This window comes from Astyanax mexicanus, chromosome 3 (genome assembly GCF_023375975.1).
Source record: "Astyanax mexicanus isolate ESR-SI-001 chromosome 3, AstMex3_surface, whole genome shotgun sequence".
In the NCBI taxonomy this organism is placed as follows: Eukaryota; Metazoa; Chordata; class Actinopteri; order Characiformes; family Acestrorhamphidae; genus Astyanax; species Astyanax mexicanus.
This window is the reverse complement of record NC_064410.1, coordinates 45,152,732-45,173,751: the sequence shown is the minus strand read 5'-3', so window position 1 is coordinate 45,173,751 and position 21,020 is coordinate 45,152,732. Positions and strand designations below refer to the sequence as shown.

The 21,020-nt window shown below is 39.8% G+C and overlaps 1 protein-coding gene across 4 annotated transcripts in view; it reads left to right on the top strand.

Moving 5' to 3' along the window:
• The window catches only part of fam49al (family with sequence similarity 49 member A, like), a 92,476-nt gene that overhangs the window by 28,038 nt on the left and 43,418 nt on the right, over window positions 1–21,020 (top strand). For 3 of the 4 annotated variants that reach the window (XM_049475369.1, XM_007249270.4, XM_007249273.4), the window contains exon 1: window positions 4,600–5,842. The exons of the other annotated variant lie outside the window; for it this stretch is intronic. The gene's annotated coding sequence lies outside the window, so the exon portion shown is untranslated. Of the gene's footprint in view, window positions 1–4,599; window positions 5,843–21,020 lie in introns of those variants that run through there. 4 annotated transcript variants of the gene reach the window in all.

The following is a 21,020-nucleotide window of genomic DNA, read 5'->3' as shown; positions in this document are numbered from 1 at the left end:
GAGAATAGGTATTTTATGCTACTCCTACACTCAGGAAGTTTAATACACCATTTTGAACCAATTCTAAATTACATGCATTTCTGGACATGCTGAGAGATACAGAACCATCAGTGAAAGTGAAAGAAGCATGTGGACGGGCATGTTAGAGTAATATTACATGATATTAATAAATATGACTTGGAGTACATAGTTTTACACAGCTCTTGGGACCATTGTCCTGTCCACTTTACCACTTTGACAGTAGCAAATTGCATGACTAAATTGAAAAACAATAATCAAGCAAATTTGTCAAGTTCAATATCCAAGGACAGCTCAAGTGTAACAACATTCAGTCCTGATGAGTAAGATAGATGTTAGCACTGCAAGAGGCCATTGTAGCAGGCACAGTGCCCATGCTCTGGAGGCGTACTCTGCAAATGATAATGGTGGGGCATGAGTCACAAACAAGCTGTATGCTAATAAACCAAATAGCTGATGCACCATCAATATGAAGGCACATCTGCAACAGGCCACATTTTTTATACCTGAAATATACAGACATCTCTACTTGTTTGTGCATTCAGCCAATGCCGGTGTTGTATGTACATCACTATGTAATCACGGAAAGCCCAATAGATTCCCATTCCCATTAGAATAGAACACTGGAGTGCACAGGCTGTAGACTCCATGCCCTAATGCCAGGCAACAGCTAGCAGGATAAAGCCCCTTGGCACTGGACTGCGGAGAAGTGGAATCTTTTTCTCTGAAATGATTAAACATCCAATACCTAGTGGAAAGCTTTTTCAAATGACCAGAGGCTGTTACTTCCCCTGACTGGGGAGGAAGTGAAGAGGGAACAGGTGTCTAGAAACTTAGTTAAACAGGGCCAAATGTACTAAACATCTGCCACAGCTTTCAGCTGCAAATAGGGCCTTTTCTGATTGGGTGGTTATTTTGCAATCGCCTTATTCTACAAACTATTTATAGGCCATTCATGAAAAAAAAAACTCTTATATACATAAACAGTATCAAATAAAAATGAGTATGTGCAGGGGTGTAGAAACCAGAAAGGAAGTAGAAGTTTGGGCACACCTTCTCATTCAATGTTTTTATTATTTTTATTCCTTAAATTGTAAATTAATATTGAAGTTATTCAGACTATGAAGAAACAGTCTATAAAGCAGGGGCTTTTATCTAAGGTGCTTGTGGTTTCTTAGGCTGGTAACTCTTGGTTTTCCTTTCCTGGGGCTGTGCTGATAAGAGCCAGTTTCATCATAATGTTTTTTCAGATTGATTGACCTTGAAGTATTTTTTTTTTCTTAGTTCTTGCCATAATATGGAGAATTATAATATTACAACATTCCTCAAATAGGGCTATTCACTGTACACTCTACCTATTCACAACACAACTGATGGTCTCAAATCAAAAGCTAATCTAAGCAAGAGGTGCCTCCTATGGAAAATTTTAAATATAAAAAATTCTGGTGTGTTTCACATTTTTTGCATACCAAATATTCCATGTGACTTTAGTATTAATCTACAATGTAGATTACACCATAAAAACACTGAAATTAAGGCTGGTCCATACTTTTGACTGGAACTGTATGTGACTTTCCACACTATACCTGCCATTGATATCATTCCTATTCATATTTCAACCAATGAACTGTCTCCTCTGTTGTAAGCTTTAGTTAACATGCATTTTTCTTATGCATTTGGGTATGAACTGAATATTCAGTGGCATGCAATAGTTTGGTCAGTCCTGCAGAGCAGATTGTCCATCCATCAGTATAGCTGTATCTTTCTGGTCAGTGTAGGAATGGATCCAGAGTAGGGCTGGGGCGACGCATCGACGTCATCGATTACGAAAATACATCGATTTGCATAACGTGCGTCGGCGCGTCGTAAACATGGCGGCGCCTGGGGAGAGCATTAGAGGTTAGATCGGTCCCAAAAATTCCGACTGGCTGTTTTCGGGCTGTTTGAATGAGCGAAATATGATCAGAATTATGTTAAATTACACTGTAACATAGAGGCATAGAACTATTATTTAATTAAAATGATTTTTAAGAACAGCTAAACACAGTGCTGCAGGTCAAACGCGGAGGAGTTCACGTGCGAGAGAGAGAGAGAGAGACACAGAGAGAGAGAGAGATTTGCGTGTTCTGGTGAGAGCTACTCACAGGTGAAGGTTCTCTTTGATCTCCTCGTGCTCATATTCTAGTCCCATTCATAATTCTGCAGCTCCCTCAGTGTTTTCTGTCGTATTTTGCGGCTAGCGCGAGAGCTTACAACTGACACCGCGGACCGCGAGGTGCCGCCGCGCTTGTGCCGAATCCGACTCTCTGCTGAATCTGACTCCCGCTTCGCGGACAGAATCGGCACAACACCCCCTCTGTAGAACTGCGGTAGTGAAAACAGCGCTTATAAATAAATTAGTTTAGTTTCACTTTCAGTTTTCGTTATTTTCGTTTTTTTTTTTTTAATAAAAATATAATTAAAAAACAGACGCCTACATCTCGGACTATTTTCTGGAGCCCGGGTCGGATTTCCGGTCGGGCCTCGGGTCATGTCGGGTTCGGACCAGAGAATCTAAGCTCTAGAGAGCATGGACTCCGGAGAGCAATCTCCAGCTACAAAAAAACGCCAGCGGGCATCTAAAGTTTGGGAGCATTTCACGCAAAAGGGCAACAATGTGGTCCTCTGCCATATGTGCAAAAGGAGCACTTGAAGCGCAAACATCCAGGAGCACTATGTCAACAGGGTCACACAGTAAGTTACCGTTTACATCAGGGTCTCCGCGGGTGTCCTTAAAAAGACTTAAGACTGTCTACCAAAGGTTTTAAACCTGCCACAGGCAGAAATTATAAATTTTTGGTTTATATTTGTGCATGGCATTTCGCAGTTTCCAGAAACAGTAGCATTATTCATAAGTTCAGGTGTTTAGCTAAGCTAGCTGCCTTAAGTTATTTTAGCTAGCGCCGTCGGCGCTGCGGTGTTACACCGTTTTCTGTCACCGTCGGAATTTTGTGACCAGTGCTCACGGTTATGAGCGTTCATTGGCAAAACGGAAGCTTTCTATACCTACACCTTACCCTCAGCCCTAAACTTAACCGTTTTGGCCAGTCGGGGTAAACATTAGAAACGAACACGTTTCGAATCGGCCAGTGCTCACGGTCTGCTGAGAACTACTTGCCAGTGGTCACAAAATCTAGCGGTCACAGAAAACAGTGCAACACACGGTTGTGATGTATGGGAGCTTATCCATTTTTAGCGTTATAGATCTAAACAACGTGTTGTACATGTAAGTGATTATAAGTGTGGGGTTTGGTTTAGTAGGCTTGTGTTGTTGTTGTTGTTATTATATATAAATATAGTAATTTATCGTTTGCTTTAAAACGTAAAATAATAATTATTTAAATATGTTTCTCAATAAATAGATTAGTCGACTAATCGAAAAAATAATCGTTAGAATAATCGTTTAAAAAATAATCGTTAGGGACAGCCCTAATCCAGAGCCTACACAAAATGATTGGGTGCAAGAAACAAGGTAGGGGTAATCCTAGTTCTGCATACCATTTAAACCAAAATCCCTGACCCATGGAGCTGACACACGCACTGCCTGAGGTGCCACCAGGCCACCCTTTCTGTGTGCTAAAGGTTAAAACAGGTTGCCAAAACAAGGTATATTTGGAAAATAAGGGTGCAGAATAAAAAAAAGAGTACCTCTCCAACTGCTGAGTGTGGGGTTGGATGGATTACATGTTCAGCTTGTGTTTTTTTTCCTTTTACTGGTAGGGAACCATCAAATACCAGAACATTTTTATTACTTTTATAACTATCCTAAACATCCTTTCTTTACTAAAGTAACTAGAATTGGCTCTGAAACTGTAAATATGTATTTATACTGTTGTAAGACTTCTTTTACATTGGGCACTAATTAAAGCCCAGGATCGACATTGTGCTAAAATATTGTCCTACAGAATAGCACTGCTCGCTTTCAAGGTCAGACATAATACAATTATTTGCTATGATAATAACTCATTAATGGAATGAAGCTAAAAGTGTTTCACAACATAATGTAATAAAGAAACAATGGTATATTCTTTGTACAGTATGTCTGTGTGTCTACAATAGAGTATAGCATGCAAGGATGTGTGTTGCCCCCCCCACACTGAGAAGAATTGTGTGTGTGTGTGAAGAGAGCGGGAGGGAATGTGATGCAGGCCAGTCGCCGGCCATGCAGGAGGAGCAGCCCAGTGAGGGCAAACAATGGACACTGGGTTCACACACTCCCGGCCAGTTAGACACGGATCGTTTACCCAGGCCCAGCACTATAGACACTGGCCACCAGCCCTTCTGGCCTTTCTGGGAGCAGCCTCTCGCACACCTGCTGGGTTGGGGGGCACTGTAATGGGGAAAGGGTTAAGTAACACCCCCCACAGACACTATAAACACACACTCGAGACACACTCGCATACATAAACAAATACATACCCTATCTCTCACTGCTGCCAGCAGTCATTGGAGATGTCAGTTGTTGGCAGAGGAGGGGGAGGGGGTGTGAAGGGGATAGGCTGGTGGTGGTAAAGGAGAGAGAGAGACAGGGAGAGAGAGAGGCATAGAGAAAGAGAGAGAGGGAGAATAGTACAGAGCGTACTATTTCTCACAGTGGAGCAGCTGATAGAGTGGTGAGAGAGAGACTGAATCTGAAAATGAGAGAGGGTGAGGGAGAGAAAAAGAGAGAGAGAGAGTAAGTTAGAAAGAGGGATTTCATCTGAAATAGGCAGTGAGAAAGAGAGAGTTTTTGAGTTTGAGAGATAATGAAGGAGAGTGTGTAAGAGAACGTTAGGGAGGAGGAGTCTTAATCTGAAAAGGAGGATTGAGAAAGAGAGAGAGGGTGAGAGAGTCTGAATCTGAGAGAGAATCTGAATCAGAGAGAGACAGAAAAAAGTTAGAAAAGGAGGAGTGAGAAAGAGAGAGGGAGAGAGTCTGAATCTGAAATAATCTGAATCAGAGAGAGACAGAGACAAAGTTAGAGAGAGGGGGTCTTTATCTGAAAGAGGGAGTAGAAAAGAGTGTCTGAATCTGAGAGAGAAAGAGAGGGAAGAGAGAATCTGAGGTGAAAAGAGAGAAGGAGAAAAGGAGAGAAAGAGAGAAAAAGTCAGAGATGGGGTCTTAATCTGAAAGTGGGAGTGAGAGAGTCTAAATCTGAAAGAGAAAGAGAGAGAAAGTTACGGTGGGGGTCTTAATCTGAAAGAGGAAGGGAGAGAGGGTGAGTGAATCTGAGATGGAGTGAGGGAGGAAAGAGGGAGTGAGAGATAGGGTGAGAGTCTGAGGGAGAGAGAGAGAGAGAGAAAATCTGAGGGGGAGATTGAGAAAGAGAGGGATTGAGAGAGGGAAAGAGGGAGTGAGAGAGAGGGTGAGAGTCTGAGAGAGAGAGAGAGAGAGAGAGAAAGAGAGGGAGCGAGAAAGGGAAAAAGGGAGTGAGAGTCTCTGAATCTGAAAGAGAGAGAATCTGAATCCGTTCGAGATAGAGACAGTGAAAGAGACGCACGCGCACACATACGCACGCGCGCACGCAGAGAGAGGCTGAGGCTGGCGCTCGTGCTGTGTTAAGGGAAGCCCACAGTCGTGAGGCTGAGTGTACAGGGGAAGTGGAAGGAGTGAAAGGAGCGCTTGTTTTTGTTCACCCCTTTGCTTTCTTTCCCTTTGTGCTCTCCGGAGGGGGTCTGCTCTGTTTCTTTTAGCCCCTCTGTTTAGTTTGCTCGTCTTTTTCCTCCCCCTATTCCTCCTTTTTTCCTCCTTTTGTGGCTGAAAACAGACGGAGCAGGAGCAGCACTGCCTGTGTAACATCTCGCCGGTAAGCACCACCACATACATACGCTTTTTCTATTTCTCCATTTTTCCGCTTATTTCTGTCTGTCGGTTAAAATTAATTGAATCGGTTCAGTTCAGAATTCAGATTCGTTTGAGCTCGAGCTCGACTAGGGTAGCTAGCACATGGTAGCACCGGCGCCGGTGTTGCTATGCTATGCCGGCATCCTTCTGCAGCCTGAGTGGGCTAGGGATGCAGAAAGGAGGGAAAGAGGGAGGAGGGACGAAGGGAAACGGAGTAAGAGAGAGAATGAAGGAAAGGAGATGGAAGGAGTGTGCCACTTTTTCATAGCCCAAAGAAATGGGGCTCTGGGGCTCGTCCTCTTTCACTGCAGTGGAATTGCATTGCATTGTTTTGGGCTACAGCAAACAGTTACATTTAGATCACACATAGCAGTAGGCTGTGTGTGCGCGCGCACATACACAAACACGCACGAGCACACACGCGCGTGAGCATGGTCTGCAGGCTATGCTTGTTGTACAATGAATGGATCAGCTTCACCATTTATACACACACATTATATATATATATATATATATATATATATATATATATATATATATATATATATATATATATATATATATATATATATAATGTGTGTGTATAAATGGTGAAGCTGATATATATATATACATATACACAAACATTAGGGCTGAGTATTATCTCAGATTTGCTGAATGAATTCAATTTCGATTTTAATCCACAAGGCTTCAATTCAATTGATTTCCAATTTAGAATCAATTTGCAATTCGAAATTATGATTTTATTTTCAGATAATGTTGTAAAAGAAACACTCAACCTATTATGATAAGAAAACATTAGTGTTTATATGAGGAATTAATCAAAATTAGTTTCATTAATGTTCTTTTTTTTCAAATCCAGCCTTAAAGGTATTATAAAGATTTTTTTTTATATTTAAAATGAATGCATAGTAATTCCTAACGAATATAATATAATAGCAATGTACATCACTATATCTTGCCTTGTAGTCTGTAGCACTTAGGAACTTAGGAAAATACTATATATTGTACCTTTTGATACACATCTAGTCATTATCCAAAAAATTTTCTTTTTAGTTTACATCATAAAAAAACAGCTGTCAATGAGAGGGGCCAAAAATGTTTAAAAAGGGCAGTGTTATTCTTTGGACAGCAATGAGATGCAGTTTTAAATAAGCATCATTTTAAGTAATGGTGGTGTAGGCTATTGTAGCATAGCTATATCATGGCTATAAAACTCACTGCTTGAACCATATAGGCAAGGTAAGGTTAACATTTTTTTATTTTTTTTTATTACCAGCATGCCAGTTTACATAACAGTATGTGCACTGCATATAAGGTATATCCTAATATCCTGTACAATAAATATATATTCACCAGGTGGAAAGTGCTCATTCTCCAGGCATGCCGTGTAAAAGAGCCTGCAGTACTAGCTTGTTCTGCTAAAAATGACATTTACAGAGGCACACAGGGGTAATGTGTGTTTTAAACGTGTGTATTCTCACACCTAGCTAAAAACAATAGCCCTCAAGCAGGAGGGGTGGAAGCAAATGGGGAGCAAAAGCAAAAGAGAGGGAGAGGTAAAGAGAGAAAAAGGGAGAGTGGAAATAAATGAATGAAAGGGTGAATGGAGGGATGAACCACTCCTTTTTTTCCACCCACATTTGCTGGACATGTGAATGAAGTGGCAAAACAGCTAGAGATCTCGCATATACACACAGTACATGTCTGAGCCTTGTGTGTTCTGAAGGGCGAGAGAGGGGTAGATATAGTAGAGAGAGAGAGAGAGAGAGAAATAGAATGAAAGAGAGAGGTGATGGTTTTTGGTTGCAAGTGTCAAAACCAATAAACCAAGTCTTTCATGAATGGATGGACAAAAGTATTGGGACACATGTTCATTCATTGCTTCTTCATAAGTGTAGGGTATTAAAAATTATTGTATCCTGCTTTTGTTGGAGTAAGTGTCCAACTCACCTGTTCAGGTAAGGCTTTTTTTAGGCTAGATTTTGAAGCATTGCTGTGAGGATTTGATTGCATTTGTCAAAAAGAGCATTAATGAGATCAGGACGTTGGATGATAATCAACCAACCCACCTCACACACCGTTCCACTGCTTCCCAGCTCAGTTCTGGATGCTCTATGCCCCTCTAACCCACACCTGGCATTAGGTATGGTGCCAAAATGTTCATACGTATCTGGTCAAGAGAGGCCTGTGTATGTGTGTGTGTGTGCCCATGGGTTTCAGGATTAAGTGCAACTTAACAGCTGGATGCATCAATTATATGGGATATCCATAAAAAATGTGGACATAATGTGCATAAATCATCCAACATCCTGACCTCTTATGATTTTGTCACTCAATGCAATCAAATCCTCACAGCAAGGCTGAAAAATCTAGTGGAAAACATTTCCTAGGTAGTATAAAATCTCAAAGTATCCAAATACTTCTGCTTATATTAATGTATATACAAAATAGTCATTTTTTTAATTGGCTAATAAAATAATATGCAAATAATTATGGCAAAAGGTTTGCATAAGTATGATTTTCTTATATACAGAAGCAGCAGAGCCTGAAAAGATATTTACTCGTCTGTTGCTAGGACACTCCCTTTGAACATTTTATAGGAATGCTCTGATTGGCTGCTGCAGCTGATGCATGCTTCTCGCCCCAAATCTCTCCCCTCCGTCCATGGAAACATGCCTGCCTCTGCTTCTTCTTCCTTCTCTTTCTCCTTTTCTCTTATTCTCTCATTCTCTCTCTTACTCTCTGCTACTGGCTGTCTGTCTGCCTCTCGCCTCCAGCATCTCTTCCTTCCTTCCTTCCTTCCATCTGTCTGTCTGTCTGCCTCGTGCTTCTTCCAGCAGTCTCTTCTTTGTGAGCATCACGTTGCTGCTGGAGACATAAGAATGCATGTCACAGAGCAGGTTCACGGAGTGCAGCGTCTTTCACTGCAGATCTCCTGCACTGTTCTGAATGGCCATAAACTGTACAGTAGCTCTCTCGCTCTGTGTACCGGCTGCAGTGACCAACATCACACTGGCTTGTTCTGAATTGTGAAACATGGCTGGGTGTAAAGAGAGAGATGAATAGATGTGTCTGTGGGTCTGTAGGTGTGACATGCTGCATGCTGCAGGATCTGCCCTTTTCCTCTCTGTGTTCATGTTGCTTGAAAAAGGCTTTTTATTTGATGGTATTGATGATAAATACATATATGAATATGTGCAATGCCAAGAAGCATGTCATCTCTGTCATGAGAAAATGGTATAAAATTTGCTGTCTGGCATTTGCATTTTTTAATGATCGAGACCATATATATTTTTTTATATTTTATATTTTATATATCTTTATATTCATGTCTAGTCATGTCGTATTTATATAACCTCCATCAATCTTTATGATCCTTTATGATCAGACATACTGTGATTTTATCACTGATATTTTTCTGTATCCTTGTGTAACTTATTTAAAAATAATTCAGGCTGAAGCACTTAAACTTAAGAGTGAATGGGTGGGGCTACCTAGCTATAAGTTGAATGGGTGGGGCTAATGTGCTGTAATTTGAATGAGTTGGGCTAAAACATGCTGTACCTGGTGTAATTGGGCATGAAAAACATTGAATTCAAAACAACTTTTAGCAGTTTAATTTTTAAATGTGGATTAAATGGACTGAATGGCACACTGTCTACTCATGACATCTACTCAGATTTTACAATTTTCCCCCCAAACAAACCAGTAGTTGTGAAAGTAGGTCTGAAAGGTGCCATGATCTGCAGTCTTGAACTTTCAGACCAATGACAGAAATCTAGGGCAGACTATCGGACCCTGTTAAACAATAGAAGAAGAAAAAGAACGGGTGTTGTGCTGAAACAGATTATGCTGGTTATTCCTGTATCTACTGTAACTGTAGATTAACCCTTTCTAAACGGAAATCTGAGGCTAATAATCTGTTATGCTCATTCTGCTGTGTGTCTCGTGCATGGGAAGGAGAGTCAAATTGCAACTCGCAGAATTGACAATGTTCAACAAACTAATTCATGTCAAGTAAAGGGAAACAGAGCCCAGACAGATAATGACAGGGGGTAGTTCTAAACTGGAGTGCTAACCCAAAACGTTTTGGATCAAATGTATCCAAACTTGGTTTGGACACCGGTCTGGACGAAGGATCTGAAGGCCCGAAATCGCCATATTTGTTCTAACTGGATATGGTGGACTGGAAAGTATAGAGAGGCAGTGTGGTTGGATTAGTGAGAGAAGTGGGAGCAGTTCAGATTATTAATGGTGGGCACAGCATATTGTCTCTGCCTTTGAAGCAGGAAGATGCTGAGCCAAACCACGCTAAGGGTAAACTTGAGATGAGTTATACAGATGACTCAGTAGATCTGGACTAAGGTGGGGCTGTTTTTTTTTTCTTTTGGTGCAGAAAGGACATGCAGCAGCATTGTGAGGTCTTTTTGTGCTGCGGAGTGGTTGCTGACTTCATAATGTTGGAGATGCACCTTTTGTATGTCCCTATCTAGTGGTTGTCCCTTCAATATGTATGAACTGTTCCCTACAATACAATTCAAATCATATATCACCAAGTTCAAGCATCTTGAATGGAGTTGTTGTGACTAATTCAGCACCCCTGCCAGGAAAAGTACCCCTTCTCAGGAGCAGGCACACACGTCTTCTTGGCTTTAACTTTACTTAGATAATGGAAATACCCAAGGTACTGTTCTAAGCTATGCTGACTTGGAAGAAATAATGAAAAATGATCATGTCACCAGCAGCCTCTCCTGAGAGGGGGTGTTTTTCCTGGCGTGGGTGCTGAATTCGGCACCATAGTAGTGCCGAAATCTGCACCCCACCATGAAAAGCACCCCACCCACATCCACCACCCCCCTCACCCCATCCAAAAACCCCTCCCACTCCATCCAAAAACTACTCCCACCCTCAGCAGTGTGTACGCACCATCTTGTTAATAAAAGCGGAGATTATTGCTTAAACTTTACTTAGAAATACGCTCCCAAAAGGGGGTGCGTTTCCTGGCGGGGGTGCTGAATAACAGCATAACACAAACACTTCAAAATCTACATTAAAATCAGCATCTGAAATGGTTTATTGTGAGACTTCTGTAAGAATATTTGAAGGATTTGATTGCATTTAGCCAAAAGAGCATTAGTAAGGTCAGGTATTGATGTTGGATGATTAGTTCTGGATCACAAACCCCACTCCAACTCATCCCAAAGGTACTGGATGGAGCTCAATCAGCAGTTCCACTGCTTCACTGCCCAATGCTGGGGGCTTTACTTCCCTCTGGACAAAGCTTGGGATTGGGCATGATTATCTTGGCTCAATCTCGTAAGTTCAGGCTCTTGTCAGGCTCCAGAGTGTCTTATATTATTGACAGTGCTTTTATTTTAGATTATACTGTAAAAACTTTGTGTGCAATTGAATGCTTGTGTTAGCAATGGGTATAATCTACTGTACAGTGATTAAAAGGAGTGTCCAGATACTTTTGGACATGTGAACAGTTTGTAGTGTGTGAATGTGTTGAGAGTGGGCAGTGAGTTTAAAAAGTCTCATCATGAGCCATCATGAGCCTGAGCTGTGCTTGGCATGTACAGAATGTGTGAAATAGAGGAGAGAGGGAATGCGGTGGGGGATGCTGAGCCATATGTAGTAACCTTGAAATAAGCTTTAACTGTCACTACTGCAGCATGGCTGTGTGTGTACATGTGTGCATGGATGTGTGTGTGTACATATTTCAGTATTTAAAGAATTTTGTACTGGATGTCTGAGAGTTGAGACTGTGGGAATTAACAAAGAAAGGGAAAGTGTAGATTTGCTTAAATTTGACTGGTTTTCTTTATGGTTCACATTCATAAATGACTAAGGGCTCGCATACAGGCAAAAAAAATGTGTTAAACTAGATCTGACCGTTCACATTCATGCTGTATGGTCACAAATTGGATACGTTTCTAAATTAAGACAACATATGAAAAGGTTGTGTTCACATTACCAGGCTAGAATGGCTCAAACCAAATTTTTTTGTGCCTTATTGTGACAGATATCAGATTAGATTCACTTTAGCCACGTTTACACGACAGCCCCGTCAGTTCTAATATTTGACTATATTGACGGTTCACATTCATGAATGTAACTGACCTATATCTGTCTGTAATGTGAACGAATGTGTTCCCGAAACAAAAAGGATTCCTCACATTTGCATGTTTATGCATGTCCCTTCGGCTGTTTTACTGAGCTCCCTGTCAGAATCCCCTTAAGCGATGTTCTGTTGTTTGTTGAGTTGTTTGTTGTGAGTTATTCATAAATATAAACACCGGGAATTGCGAGCATAATCTGTTGTGTCTATACTGTTGTGTGACCTGCATGCATGTGAATGGGAGTTGGATTCTGGCAGGTATTTGACACAACACTGGTTCTGTCTTATAACAACACTACGTGCTTACTTACAGATTTAAAGAAAGACACACGAAATCCAGTCTGACCCATGTCATATGTTTGTGAGTCGGATGTGTATCTGATCTAGGACCACACATGAAAGTGGGTCAAATCTGATTTTACATGCACACACAAACCTGAAAGGATCACATCTTTGTCACATTAAGTCAACAAATCTCATTTAATTCATTTTAGACTGGTAAGGTGAATGTAGCAATTCATATGGTACTGCAACATAACCATGAATGATCAAATCAGATTTCATATGTATTCCTTTTACATATGCACTTATGGCTGTTACCATCAGTTAGCACAGGTTGCTGATGTAGGCAATATGCATCAATCTATCAGTGTGCCCATGTGTGCCATTTATGAATGTGAACAATCAATGTAGCCAAATCTGATCTTGGAAAAAAAAAATTAGGGCTGTCCCTAACGATTATTTTTTAAACGATTATTCTAACGATTATTTTTTTCGATTAGTCGACTAATCTATTCATTGAGAAACATATTTAAATAATTATTTTACGTTTTAAAGCAAACGATAAATTACTATATTTATATATAATAACAACAACAACAACAACACAAGCCTACTAAACCAAACTCCACACTTATAATCACTTACATGTACAGCACGTTGTTTAGATCTATAACGCTAAAAATGGATAAGCTCCCATACACCACAACCGTGTGTTGCACTGTTTTCTGTGACCGCTAGATTTTGTGACCACTGGCAAGTAGTTCTCAGCAGACCGGTGCACTGGCCGATTCGAAACGTGTTCGTTTCTAATGTTTACCCCGACTGGCCAAAACGGTTCAGTTTAGGGCTGAGGGTAAGGTGTAGGTATAGAAAGCTTCCGTTTTGCCAATGAACGCTCATAACCGTGAGCACTGGTCACAAAATTCCGACGGTGACAGAAAACGGTGTGACACCGCAGCGCCGACGGCGCTAGCTAAAATAACTTAAGGCAGCTAGCTTAGCTAAACACCTGAACTTATGAATAATGCTACTGTTTCTGGAAACTGCGAAATGCCATGCACAAATATAAACCAAAAATGTATAATTTCTGCCTGTGGCAGGTTTAAAACCTTTGGTAGACAGCCTTAAGTCTTTTTAAGGACACCCGCGGAGACCCTGATGTAAACGGTAACTTACTGTGTGACCCTGTTGACATAGTGCTCCTGGATGTTTGCGCTTCAAGTGCTCCTTTTGCACGTATGGCAGAGGACCACATTGTTGCCCTTTTGCGTGAAATGCTCCCAAACTTTAGATGCCCGCTGGCGTTTTTTTGTAGCTGGAGATTGCTCTCCGGAGTCCAAGCTCTCTAGAGCTTAGATTCTCTGGTCCGAACCCGACATGACCCGAGGCCCGACCGGAAATCCGACCCGGGCTCCAGAAAATAGTCCGAGATGTAGGCGTCTGTTTTTTAATTATATTTTTATTAAAAAAAAAAAAAAACGAAAATAACGAAAACTGAAAGTGAAACTAAACTAATTTATTTATAAGCGCTGTTTTCACTACCGCAGTTCTACAGCGGGGGTGTTGTGCCGATTCTGTCCGCGAAGCGGGAGTCAGATTCAGCAGAGAGTCGGATTCGGCACAAACGCGGCGGCACCTCGCGGTCCGCGGTGTCAGTTGTAAGCGCTCGCGCTAGCCGCAAAATACGGCAGAAAACACTGAGGGAGCTGCAGAATTATGAATGGGACTAGAATATGAGCACGAGGAGATCAAAGAGAACCTTCACCTGTGAGTAGAACAAGCAAATCTCTCTCTCTCTCTCTCTCTCTCTCTCTCTCTCTCGCACGTGAACTCCTCCGCGTTTGACTTGCAGAACTGTGTTTAGCTGTTCTTAAAAATCATTTTAATTAAATAATAGTTCTATGCTTCTATGTTACCGTGTTAATTAACATAATTCTGATCATATTTCGCTCATTAAAACAGCCCGAAAACAGCCAGTTGGAATTTTTGGGCCCGATCTAACCTCTAATGCTCTCCACAGGCGCCGCCATGTTTACGACGCGCCGACGCACGTTATGCAAATCGATGTATTTTTGTAATCGATGACGTCGATTATGTCGATGCGTCGCCCCAGCCCTAAAAAAAATAGTAATAATTTATGAGGCTTTTAATGCAAATATCACTATATAGGTCCTTGAATCTGATTTGAGTCAATATAGTCATGTTAAGGTAAATGTAGCCACTAAATACATGCATACAGGGGAAAAAAACCATGCAGACATTGGATGTGTCCAATATAAAAACATACAGAATTAAACAATTTAAGTTGAAGTTACTAATACAATATGAGACTTTTTTTTTAAATCCTCTTTTATTGGGTTTTCCATTATTTACAACAATAAAAAAATGAACATATACAAAGGTATAATAAGTCTGGGGTAAGTATGAAATGGAGCATGAAATAAGGTTGTGTCTCTGAATTCAAAAAATATATGAACAGAATTTCTTCCGGTGCCAAGTCTAAACACAGAAGGGACATAACATAATAAAACGTAGAGGTAAACATTGAGAAGGAAACTCCGTTAGCTTTTTCCAGATACAATTGTAGAGGGGACCAGATTCTGGTAATTCTGGTGCAACTTGTAGGTTAGTTTTACCGTTGGTTACCATATGTCAGTCTGCTTCAGCCACATCTGTTTGAAAGAAATATATGTTTAAGACACTTTACGCCAATATGATTTGTAACGGGTTGTTTTTAGGGCTGCAACGATTAGTCGATATAATCGACAATGTCGATTAATTAAATTTGTTGACTACAAATTTCATTGTCGACTAATCATTCATTTGTAACAGTTCTGCATTACACAAAGTGCTGAGGACAGACGTGCAATGGGAGATGGGTAAATGGTTCACTCACGCAGTTTCCAAAAGTGCCGAAACACAACAGATTACTTATTTAATCACTATATATATATATATATATATATATATATATCAGTACTTAACACATTATAAACAACATCTAGACATTTAAATGCCTTTCAAATCTCATGTCCAGCTTTTTTTGTTGTTTTTAGAGATGGAGAACATGCAGAAATGCAGAAATAATTGTTGACTAATAGACTAATCGAAAAAAGAATCATCAGATTAGTCGACCACCAAAATAATCATTAGTTGCAGCTCTAGTTGTGTTATATTGTATCTGATCTTCTCATATGTTGTCCTAGATCAGACAGCTGTTACTGGTAATGAATCATTGCCAGAGTTTTCTGAACATCAGACTTATTATTCTACCATTTTGTGGCTTAAACTAAATTTTCTTTGGTTCTCGACAGGGAACTTCATGTGACTTAATACACAATAAGAGAAATGAGCTTACGTATGAGGAAAAACTGTGAAAAAACCCACATTCTGTCATTCACCACTGCAGTTTTAAGAAGTTCCTCAAAAACTCCAGAATGGCCCAACTTTCTTAGCATATTGGCTTTCATCACAAGTTTAATCCAAAGACATCCATGTCTGGAGGACCATGCCCCCCCCCCCTCACTCAGCACAATGCAGGTAAACACAGGTGTCTGTTAGCTGACATTAGAGAATTGGCATTTAAGGCTGAACTGTTCTTTCCACAGCGAGGGTTGCACAAATGCCAGTGGAAGGGAAGAGCATTTTATACTCACATTCACTGCTCTTTACATGCTGCAGCGACATTCTTTTGTTAACTAGGTGGCCTTCAGTGAGCAAATTGTTGATTTGGACAACTACTAGCACTGTATGACCTACGTGCTACATAATGACTATGATGTGCTTCTACTGCTAACTTACTCATCTTTAATAACATTCTTTATCTTTAATATTTGCTCTGTTTTTCTGAAACTTAATAACTAGCTATCCCAAAATGGCTTCTATATTAGATTTTACACTCACTGAACAGTTTAGGTTTAGAATGTCTATACTAATACTAGGCGGGGCATCATCTTGTTCTTAAACCAGAGTAGTTGAAAATAAATCTTTGATATTCTGGTCCATGTTGAAATATTTGTCATTCTACCATGTCCCAAAGATGTTCCACTGGACTCAGATCTATTGACTGGGAAGGACAATAAACATTTAAAAAATTAGTCATGTTTATGAAACCAGTTTGATATGTGACATGGTGCATTTTAATGCTGGGAGTAGCTTGTAGAAGATGGGTAAATTGTGGTCATGAAGAGATGCCTTTCTGTCAGCTTGACATTTCTGTTTTCAAAACTGCAGAAAATGTTATGCTGAAAATTGCAGATCATCATTTTGGAAAATATTAAAACAAGCCTGTCTGACACCAACAATGCATGCCATTCTCAAAAACATTTAGTGACCCCTCTGGTGGGTAATGTAAAAATTACCTGAAGCTGCTGACCCGTAACTGCATTATTCATCCATTGGTGCACAGCTCATGCATGAATGAGTGGGTGTACAGATGTTTTTAATAAATTGCTCAGTGAGCGGCAAATCACATTTGCCATACCACATACTATAAGCTATTGTCATTTCATTTGCACAGAGATTTGGATGCCCTGAATAGTTTTATTTAAATGTTAAATTAAGCTAAATTCTAGGTATAAATCACATAATCCAGCATATCAAATCATATTTTAGCTGCATTCTTCCTTTTTGATATCTTTTTTTTTTTCTTTTTTTTTAGTACATGGAAGGCCCCTTAATTACATGTTATATATAAACTAGAGATGGAAGGACGGATCAATTTAGCATCAGAATCGATGAATGGCCAATAATTTAGATGATATATAGAGCTGGTCAGATCCTATGATCTGTAGAGTTGCTACAGCTCTGTGTGAGGTCACACAACACACGCTACATATTTGCACATCCCAGTGTGCCTCTTGGGAAAATGCAAAGTAATCACATTTAACACCACTAACTGGATAGTCCTTTTAAGAGTACATTACTCAGCCTTTTAAAGTGAGTATTAGAACAAAGCAGAATATAAGAACAAGCACTGCTAGTCTAAATTCCAGAGATCTCATTTCATCTTAAGAGACAATGCAAAATATTACAGAAGCCATGCACAATGCATTAACATGTTTGTCTGGAAAAGGTAATATGGCATCCTGCCCCGCCTTCGATCAGTAGTGGTGATCAGACAATTAAGGTAAAAGATCGTCAGCAATCTATATAGTCATCAAAACCACAGATTAGTCCATCTCTAGTATAGCTTTTGTTAGTGGCAGTTAAAAAAGTGCACATGACTGACACCCGTAATGAATACTGTGTAAAGTTTGCTTCATGTATTCATTATATGTTTCCTAATGATTCTGTGAACTGTTAAGACCATCTTTTAAGTGCCAAACTTTTATTTTTCAATTACTCTTTCCATTCCTACATTTTGCCATTATAAATCCTCTGAAACTAGGTCAAGTTTTAAACAGACATTAATACAGTAACTTAAAAAGAAAAAACTGAACACCAAAATCTCAGTTTCTCATTTTCTGGCTCTGGCAGTTTTCCATATCTTTCCCAGCATTAATATTTTATTAAGTGGGGAAAAAAATAAATGTAGCAGAAGCAGAAGTATTTCACACAGCACACTAAAGTTAATTACCCTGACACAAATGGCCAATTAATGTGGAGACTTAAGTTATACAAAAGCAAGGAAGCAGCACACTTCCATTGCGAGTGATCATTAAACTGATACACGGCTGAATCTTTTCAGGCGTTTTGTGGTAGGCGTACACAGCAGCGCTGCATTTACAGCAGCATCTTCTCTTCACTTAATGGTAACCATTTAAAATTCCATTTTGTTGCCAGAAGAGAAATCAAAGTGAAAGGTTTTGAAAACAGTCCTAAATTCTCTGAGCTTGAGTCTTACTGCAGTACAACAATAATTTTTAAAGATACAGTAATACTGTTCTAGTTTTCTCGCTAGGGCTGCAATTAATAAGTATTGCTGTTTGATTGTTTTATTAAATGTTGACTGTTTGATTAATCCAATATTTGAACTGTAATTCTGTCTGTGGTTTTCCTTCCATTTTCTCCTGTCATGCTCTGTTTTCATTCAACCACCATTTCTAAATCGGATAGTATCTATAGAAAAATTTATCAGAAATCACTATCAGAAATATATATATATATATATATATATATATATATATATATATATAGACCTTGAGAACATTACTAGGGACATTTGAAAGTAGAAACAGTATGGCTTCACTAGCTATGATTAAATAGGACAAACTAGTACTGTATTCCATGACTTTTGCCAAGCCAAGTGTTGATCTGTGAGATTTGTTTGTGTGTCCTCATTTAAAGTGGATGTGATTTCTGTCACAGTCATTTATCTGTTTGCTTTGTCAATTCTAGCCAGACAACACCAGCCACAATTATTGCGTTTTGTCCACTTTGGGTGGTAATATCTTTTATGATGTATTGCTAGTTCACTTGTAACACTGTGGATCAAATAATGTTAAATAACCACACAACTTCAGAATCTGCCATCCGATCTCAGCCCTCTCTCACAAGATAGTACCTCACAAACTATGCAGAAGTGGGTGTTTCCATGATCAATTCACATGAACATTTTGCTACCACTTTGATCGGGAGAACACTGGTTTGAATCCAGGTCATTTAGCTTGCCATCAGCTGCCGGAGCCTGAGTGAGCCCAATTGGCCTTGCTCTCTCTGGGTGGGTAGATGGCGCTCTTTCCCTTTATTACTCTTAAGGTGATGTTGATTAGCTTAAGGCATCTGTGAGCTGATGTATCGGAACTGAGTCACTGCGTTTTCCTCCGAGTACTGTGTTGCTACTAGGCAATGCTGCATCAGCAGCAGTTCGTAAGAGGCGGTGGCTGACTTCACATGTTTCGGAGGGATATATAGCTGAGTAGCAGCTGAATTGGTGGGACAGTTGGCCTAGCTAAATTGGTAAAAAAAAATGGTAGAGAATTTGAAATAAATCTTTAAACATTTTACATAAATCTTGCTATCAGTTTATTATCTTACTTCTGTATTTATGTAAACTCTGTAATCATCAGCAACTCGTCACTAATTGCAACCATATTTCATTGAGCACCGTTCTAGAGATGACAAACTTGGCACATATCTCTGAATAAATGAATCCTCCCTCAGTGACTTACAGTATATGACTGACACATTGAGTGGTCATGGCCACATCTCAGCCACTGCACAGGCCTTGAGCTGTCTGTCTTTGGCAGGAGTCTGTGTTTTAGCACAGTGATGTACTGCCAAAGTTGGAGCTGCTGCAGACATTGAGAGAGTGTTTTAGAATTGAAAGGGTGAGGGGTTTAGTGCAGGAAGGCTGAAAATGGCCATGGCTTAAAGATAGAGGCGCAATGAAGGTCTTTCTAAATCTGGACTCCAGCAAACTGTAGACATACATCGCTCACACTGTTGAGGTGAAGTATCTTCATTATTCTTGCCATGTTAAGATTAAGAGCACCATAACTAATGATAATACTGAGCATTTATATAAGATACAGTATGTTTAAATGTACTGTGCGCATCATTAAACTTGACACTTAAAAAAGAGACTCTTATCTGAGCTTTACTCTTAGAAGTAACATAAAACTGTTGTGGAATTTAGAGATGGGGCCCACCTGATACAATAACAGTTAGCGCTGCATGATATATCGTTTAAGCATCGTCATCGTGATGTGAACAAGTGCAATAGTCACATTGCAGGACTAGCTGTGCACCTCAGTCCAGCACAGTTTTGCGCAGATATTTCCAGTTACAGCTGAATTCATGCTTTTTTTTAAATCCCAGAAAAACGCTCTTATTTACCTTGTAAAAAGACATTTAAATGCCTGATTAAAGGGCAAATTACTGTTGTTTTGCTGTTTGCCTTGGGTTTTGATTGCTCTGCGCTGACTCTGCTCCTGATCGGTACGGATGTGAGACAGCGCTCCTGTGGGGGCGGGGCTGGTGATGTCATGGGCCCTGCATTGTTAAATATCGCGATAGATATCGTAGAAAACAGAACGTTTGCGATGTTGCAATGAATTTTTTTTTCAATATCGTGCAGCCATAATAACAGAATCAGGGCTGATATATCAGATTTGATAATTCATTGCATGCTGTTCAGATTTTCCCACATATTCTGTGTTAAGGGTGGAGGGTTGATTAATTTGGAAGTTGCTGTTTATGGTATAGCGTCTCCACATGTCTACAAGGCAATCTATTGAGATGGCAGCAGTAGGAGCTTTGTCCTGTTGAAAATGCATGTCCTTGTCTGTGTTTGTGTTTGTTCAGAAAAGGTAGGGCCTGGTTTCAGGACTTTATTAATTTAACGTTGGGATATGAAAGTGCCTGTAATTATTCAGCTATGCCAGTATAAATAGAGTTTGACGTTCAAGGGCACCTTTAAGAGTGCATAGCTGGCAGTAAGCAGTGTTTTATAGAGGAATTGTAGAAATATAATCTAGATAACAGAATTAAACAACAAAACCATAAGGAATGCTGATAAGCTCAGCCCCATCTCTATAATATGCAAGAATAAGCTGCTTAATTCTCCATAAAGTCATTGTGTCTTTCTCCCTATGCTCTGAAAATAACTTCTAATTACCTTAAAATCCAGCATGACAAGAAGCCTGACCTGGATCCCCCAGATTGCATCATTCTTTAAAACAATCTGCTGTAATTAAAGATTGCAGCAGGATTTCCGCTCTACATTTGCTGGGTTGCTTTTACACTGTTTGAGTATTATATATTAGGAAATGTAATCAGTAACAGTATTAAA